At 43.0% G+C, this 7,685-nt stretch overlaps 1 long non-coding RNA gene across 3 annotated transcripts; it reads right to left on the bottom strand.

Moving 5' to 3' along the window:
* Positions 1 to 213: 213 nt before the first annotated feature.
* Positions 214 to 7,449, bottom strand: LOC122374293. Of its 3 annotated transcripts, XR_006255191.1 has the most exons (6): positions 7,138 to 7,155; positions 6,838 to 7,025; positions 4,375 to 4,437; positions 2,424 to 2,480; positions 1,668 to 1,750; positions 214 to 692 (listed from the first exon to the last, which is right to left on the bottom strand). It is a non-coding gene; the product is annotated as an uncharacterized LOC122374293 (long non-coding RNA). The 3 variants fall into 3 exon arrangements; XR_006255189.1 differs by having other exon boundaries at positions 218 to 692; positions 6,838 to 7,449; XR_006255190.1 differs by lacking the exon at positions 214 to 692 and adding an exon at positions 754 to 856 and having other exon boundaries at positions 6,838 to 7,449.
* Positions 7,450 to 7,685: the final 236 nt, after the last annotated feature.

Below are 7,685 nucleotides of genomic sequence, written 5' to 3'. Positions count from 1 at the left end.
ATTTTATACATACTACTGATCTTAGGAATCGCTGAAAGTTTCAAAGCGATGGGTCACTCGGTGTAGCTGTGGCAGACATTGAAACTTTTTATGAGGTGAGGTCACTTCAAGTGATTTGGTGACCTGACCTTGAACGACCTTGGTCTGAAATTTTTACATGTGTAGAATTGATGTATGATAAGGTGTGCCAAAAACGGCGGCGATATTCGCGAAAAACCACAGGGGGGAGGGGTGTTCAAACACCCCCCTTGTACATACACAATCACAAGGCACAAATATAGGTACACAGTACACACACGGCAATTAATGATTTTGGTTTTAGGGGCACCCGACTGCCACATCATTTGGCTCATATGACACGCAATGGGCAGACCAGTCACACGCCCTGGGGAAACCACCCACTGACTTTCGCAGCGTTCAAGAAAACAAAATCGCATCATAAATTGATGTAGAAAGCTCTTATAAAGGATGGAGTCCATCAAAAACCAAACATGGGATAAAGCACAACAAAACAAGCAACGACTGAAAAATTAAACGCTCTTTTAAGTCACAATTGCATGCACCTAAACCCAATAAAAAACACAAGCCGTAGATTTGTTTAGCTAACTGGAATGCATAATGTATGGCTCTTACCGTGGTACTTTTGAAGGATCACAGGATTCAGGTTCTGCGCTGGCTCCCACGTAGGCATCCTTTGGAAAAGGAAAGGATGTCAGAAGGCCAGCTTAACAAAAAAACAAAAAAAAACAATCAAGTAGAAGTGGATTATCTTTGGAAGCTAGATGGCTTCTTTCTCGCGGCGTCGCACCGTAAATGTTCCATGTCACCGGTATCTCGGGATCTTTAGCCCCATTCCCTGCGAGTGGGGAAAGATTCCGTCATCCTCAGGTTTTCAATGGAATCCTCCATGGCAAGACCCCTAGCACAAATGCAAAACACAACCTTCGGCCCGCGACACCCAAACAAGGCGTCGCCCTTAGGTAGTTGAATTATGTCGCGAGTGTGTGCGTGAAATAAAATAATGTGAGTGAATTATTTCAATTCTAAACCCATAAATTTCGACCAGTTAACATGCTAAAGAATGTCTTTTATTCACTACTGGTTAGGCAGAATGCAGTTTCTGTAGTTTTAAAAGGAACCTAATCAATAAAAATAACTGATTTAACGTAAAAGCATATCAATGTCCTTTTCACAATGACGTTTCCAACGGGTTCAGAGGCCTATTCGGTGATTCCCAAACCAAGGAATGAATGACCCTAGCCATCAGACCGATCAATGAATCGTTTTCTTTTTTAACCCTAGTGCACACAAAGTGTCGAGGCTACCCGCATCGACACAATATACTGCATATGTTGAAACAGGGGCCAAGAAAGACCATGCTATTACTGCGATAACCACCAGGACATTCCAGCAGGATGACGCAACCAAACGCCCACTTTGAACAACCATGGAAAGAACCAGAAGGCCTGGTCCCTTTATCTCAAGAGCCAGCGGTCCCACCGCATTCCCGGGAATAGATACAAGTACATGATACGATGAAGTCTGCACACCAACGGAATTCATGAGAAAATATGCAAAAACAAAATTGTTTGTCCAATCGGTCACTAAGATATTGAAGGTGTCCCACTTCTCCCGCGTCCCAGTTATCCCCACTCTCCAACGCTTACCTGAAACCTTGCCACTTGATGAGGTACATCATGTTGCCGTCTTTCCACTGGTGGGCTAATATTCTTTCCACAAAATAGAGATCCTGAAAAAATCGATTCCGTCAATTACCTTTTCTTCAATTTAGCTTAACTAATTGGTAAGTTCGCCCCCCCCCCTCCACGTGTTCCTAATGCACTGTTAGCTTTAGTGTTCAGCCTGCAAAAAGAGGCTGATGATAGGTAATAGTGGCGCGTCGTCTTATCGATATCAGCTATATAAAAGAGAAGTTAAAAACTAATCTTTCAAAATCCGAAATTAAATCGTAATTGTTGATGAAACATTTTGCCTTATTTTGCTCAAGGCAACATTTGGCCATCAATCATAACTTGGCCGTTTTATCTGTAACTTGGCTCATTACTAATTGCTTAGATTATAACCGATTAAGAGCAAGTACGCAGGAGAAATTAAACATTACGTTCAATACAATTTTAGCGTCTCTTTAAATTAATACCACAAGAGATAGTCCCGACCAGACACACAAGTAGGTGCAAGTGAGGCGCCATTGCATATTGTGTAGGCGCTACCTGGCTGCTTCCGCGGGACTTATCCCTTTAATAATGCCCTCAGTAAAAGTTGTATCAGCAAACCAGGTTTGACCCACAGTAAACCTTCATGAAATTGTCTGCTAGCTAAGCATTAACAAAATGAGAAACAATTGTGGTGCTTACGAAATATGAATAATGTCTTTCGCATATGGATACTGAACGAACACTTACCTGAACAGTTTTCGCCACTTTCCTCCTTCGTCCAGAAGTAACAGCTGCTGGTCGCTTCTAAAAAAAAAAGAAATATTACCTCACTTCAATTGACACACCATGATTTAAAAAAAAAATAGAAGGGTTATCATGGTAACACGCAATTCATCATTCATAATTCGGGTAGAAAGGAATGATTAATTCATTTACATGCGCCCCCTTAACCTGCGCCCTGCTGGGGGGGGGGGGTGTTTGAACACCCCCCTTATGGTTTTTCGCAAATATCTCAAAAACGGCGCTCGTTTTTTGTACGCCTTATCACACATCAATTCTACACATGTTGTGAAAATTTCAGACCAAGGTCATTCAAGGTCAGGTCACCAGGTCACTTGAAGTGACCTCACCTCATAGTTTCAATGTCTGTCATAGCTACACCGAGTGACCGATCGCTTTGAAACTTTCAGAGATTGCTAAGAGCAATAGCATGTACAAAATGCATATTTCAGAATTTTGATATCGATGACCTAAGGTCAGGTCAATTTTGCGACCTCCCCATTATAAGTCAATGGGAGAAAATTGAAATGCGCCTCTTTTGGACGAAAGACATTATAAACACTCCCAAACACTGAATTACAAGTAATTTATACACACTGAACATGAAAATGGTGTCCATGACCCCTGTTTATGCCCTGAGGTCATCTTAGGTCACGAATGGCATCAACAGTTTTTCGCAAATTACTTTTGATAGAGGCATGCTAGAGCGATAAAAACGCCTTAGATGTGTTCAGCTCGACGATACGGATCAACTGATATGCAACATGACACTTTCCGGTCAGGTCATGACCTTGACCTGATGTCAAATTTTCAAGTTGACCTTTCAAGGTCAAGTTATAGTTCATTCGATGCGTCTTGACGAGAGGAACACGATGTCGGTAAAAGTAAGCTCGTACAAGGCTTGGGTAAAAAATCATTGCAGAAAAACTGTTTCCGAAAAAATCGGCTATTTTGCAGTTTTTGCCCCCTGCATGCAAAACCGTTGACGTTAGGTCAAATCTGAGAGAATTATTCAGAAAGGGCGTTAATAGGGCTATCGAATGCGCTTTTCCGCGGCGCTTTACCTCTATTGGTTCCCGAGTTATGCGTTGGCTTCATGGAAATTGTCGACATTCGACCTGGAAATCGGCGAAATTTTGCCTTCAATGACCTCTGGTGACCTGACCTTTGATTTGACCAAAAAATTGACCGTAGTGATTTCGTCATTATTTTTGGCGCTCTTTCGAACGCCGCCTTCCGCGTATCGCTACGTGGCCCAGGAGCCGAGTTAGAAGGGGAGGGGTGTTCAAACACCCCCCCCCCCCCAGCAGGGCGTGGAAATCCAGGACCCCCAGCCGGGCGCGGGTTAATGTAACTCACTCACTCACTCACTCACTCATTCACTCCCACTAATCCGCGCCGAGCCGGGAAGGGGCGTCTGGACCAGTCTGGACGGCCAACCCGTATTTTTTCTGAGCTGAGCGGAAAATTACCGTGCGTAGCGCCGCCAAACTTTGCCTACGTTTTCGGCCGTTCCTCTCAACAAAAGTTAGTTTTACTATCCTGTGTTAGTTAGTTTGTTAGTGTTGGTTACCCTGTGATGATCTACTCGCATCACCTTGAATTTAAAAATCAATTTTCTGTCCTTCACATACGTCTCGAAAGGGAAGGGAAATAATTAACAGCTCAAAGAACAATGGGTCTTTTATACGCGCAACGAAGGAGAATGATGGTTAACCCTACTTCCCCATTCCCACTTTAATTTAAGGACATATTTCTAACTTTTGAGGCAGTGAAACTGCCTCTCACGATTCACAGGCACGGCAGAAGTAACTCAATACAGAATGGTTCTTTCGAAATAAATATTACTTTATTTATTTGGATATGGAGATTGTTAAATGCAGACACATAAAACAGATTGGATGACCCCACATCTTACCTTGCGTACATTAGTACCAGACAGCATCTTGGACTATCAAAGTGGCCTGAACATCCAAGCTACCTGAAAAGAAAGCCTGCATGTAAGATAGCTAACAAGTCACCTGGAAAGAAAGCCTGTATGGTGAGATTTTTCTGTAAGCATTTATCTTTCTTTAGCCGCTTTTAGTAACTAAGGCAGAAAGAAGACAATCTGTATGGCCAACGGGCATGCAGCAGGTGACTCATAATTTTTGTTGCCACTGCAATTTTCCAACAACGAATTGAATTAAAAGGTCAAGAAAAATAGACTTTCAAACAAGGTATTAACGGTTCCTAGTACAATGCACTCTAGAGCTGGCCTTTACTCCTCACTTGAAAACCTTACATTGTTGACCTTCTCAACAACACACTTAGGTATATAGGTACCATTATATTTTATGAGGCAACTGGCATTATGCCTTCAATCGCTACATTTAAATGGCTGAGATGTGTGCAATTTGCAGTGTTATACACAAATGATGCTAAAAGGTCAGTTGTATGGTTGAGTACGGCATGTTGGGCAACTTAAAAAATAAAAAAAACTGGGCAAAGGACACCGCTGTATACAGTATACACCCTTAAACCATATTCCGGGCGGGCTCTGAAAGGTAAGATTCCGGGCAGGCAGGGCAGGCTTATCAGCCCCCCGTTATTTCTCGAAAACCACGCATCGACGCAGCAAACGGCGTTTGATAGGTCGGTCAAAGAGCTACAACTTTTAAATAAAAATGCGTCAGGTCAATATTGAGGTCACCAGAGGTCATAAAAATAAAATGTTATTGAAATAGTAACCTAAGTATAGTAGATAAAACTTTTGAATAAAGACATAAAATTGACACCATTGTGCTTCTCTTGTCGAGGCGATTCGAAACAAATACTTGATGACCTTCATTAAGGCCAATTTAAAACTTGACCTCTGGTGGGGGAGAGGTCATGACCCAATAGGGGCGGGGTTGATACGTCACGTTGTATAGCAAACGACGCGTGACTTGGCAAGGCAAGCAGTTTGGTGCCACTTACATGTCTTTAGCGCCAATTTATCATGGTTTATTGACAAGCAACTATTGATGACCTCGCACGAACTCAGATGACCTTTTCCTGTCTCTGTCAGTAAATGATACCTGGATCGTCATAGATGATTCAATATGTCAAAATCCTGAAAGACTTGAGTGGTTTTGACTCGTTTCCACAAAGCGGTGCGCATTTCAAATTTATCCATAGGCTTGTAATGTAAAGATAATGAATCTGACCTGACCTTACCTCAGGTCATAGATATACAAATTCTGAGATATACAAAATGGACATAACGGTAGGTCATTGGGGGACCCACCCATAAGTTAAGGTCATAAGGCCAAAGTGGGTCTTAATTTCATTAAAGGTGACCCATAAGATAACAAAATGCTAAAACTGAGCTGAAAACCATTTGGGATTGAGAGACTCTTCAAGCTTTGGCCTATTGACAATACACTAAGAGGTCATGACCATAAAATGTCTTTGAATGACCTAGTTAGGCGCGGGAACCGGGGGGGCTAGCGGGGGCTGAGCCCCTCCAACTTTTCGGCTGGGGGGCTCATTATGTATTTGAGCCCCCCCCCCTCCTCACAGCTGGAGGAATCAAAATCGGAAATCTACCAACATAATTTCATAGATTCATACAGAGGCACAGGAACCGGGGGAGGGGGCAGTGAGGGAAGCTTGCCCCCACAACTCTGGGGCCGTGGGAGCAGTGCCCCACAACTTTTCATGAGACCAGGAACTATTAGGGCAGCTTGTCCTCCCCAAATTAGGGGTAAAGTTAGAAGGGCTCAGCCCCCGCTAGCCCCCGGTTCCCGCGCCCGGCGCCACTGCCCAAAACCTACACTTATAAACATGGTGTTTTCCCCTAAACTGGATTCAGATTGGGATCCTGAACACAAGTACATACTTCAAACAGGTTAGTGCACAATGTAGGGCAGCCCTGCATTTTGTTGAATTGATCCGGAGCCAGAGTACCTACATCATTAATTGACCCCGAGGCCTGAGATCTTGTAAAGAAATAGCAAGTAGCGGCTAGCCACATTTCAAGGGTAGTCGTAAAGCAGGCGTAACACTTCTTTTAGCAACCAAGGAGAGGTGCTGTAGGTTAGGTTGTAGGTTGTAGGTTTTAGGTGGTAGGTTTTAGGTTTTAGGTTGTAGGTTTTAGGTTGTAGGTTTTAGGTTGTAGGTTTTAGGTTGTAGGTTGTACTGGTTAGGTCAGGTTTGGTTAGGTTTGGTTAGGTCTATTTTGGTTTGGTTTGATTAGAAAGCATCTCTGGGTATAGTGACCATCCGGCCCCGCTCCTTGGTTGCAAAAAGAAGTTGAAGTGTGACGCCTGCAAGTCCGGCCCAAACAATCGCATGGCAAATCGGTACTCTGCAATACCAGTATCCAACAAATAGATGTCTACAAATAATTTCCACTTACCTCACAGACTTCAAAAAGCTCCCAGCACAAAAAAAAAACACAAATTAGTACCACCCAAAGCTTTATCTCTTCCAAATCCCAACACTGACACCGCCACGTGGTGAGCCGTGCCGCGCCGATAACACCGCAACAAAAAACAGTGTTGTTGCAACTACACAAAACTTCATCATACTCTAATTCACGGGTTTCTAAGATACATAATATAATTAATTTATTTTTACACTTTTTTAAAAATAAAACAAACGTCTATTTTGATCGCTTCACATTCCACAGACCACACTATAAATCATATCATGTTACGTTTTTGCTGCATGCCCGCGCTAGCCCGCGCTGATCAAGGCGTGCGTTTCCGAGCTTCAACACAGAGCCAGCCGATGGTGGCGCCGTCTGTGGCAGATATTGGAACTACGAACCATCAAATTTTTTAGTTTAGAGATAGATGGCGCCTAAGGTGGACAATTTTTGAGTCCACCGAAACAGACTTGTTCTTTCGGATACGTTTACGTCCAGCTAAAAGGTGTTCTGTGCGTTTATTTTTACGTGGACTTTTTGGGTCCACCAAAACAGAATGTCCACAGTAAATCAGAAAAAAATCTTGAAAAGTCCACCTAAACCAGAATTTGGAAAGCATTCTGAAATTAAGGATGTAGACTTAGGCGAGTTATTGAAGTGAGTAACTTCGCTCCTAATCACGAAAAAGGTTTAATCGTGCCAGAAGTAAGCCCGTAATCCTTAGGAAACGTTCTCTCTCACTATGTTCTCATCAGCCGTTTACTCGAAGTATGTCATGACATGCTACTAGTAAAATGATGTGTCGGCCTTTGCGAGAAGTGACATGAACTTGATCA

This window comes from Amphibalanus amphitrite, unplaced genomic scaffold (assembly GCF_019059575.1).
Source record: "Amphibalanus amphitrite isolate SeventyFive unplaced genomic scaffold, NRLGWU_Aamphi_draft 001635F_arrow, whole genome shotgun sequence".
Taxonomy (NCBI): domain Eukaryota; kingdom Metazoa; phylum Arthropoda; class Thecostraca; order Balanomorpha; family Balanidae; genus Amphibalanus; species Amphibalanus amphitrite.
Note: the sequence above shows the minus strand (reverse complement) of the source record. Positions and strands in the feature narration are given on the sequence as shown.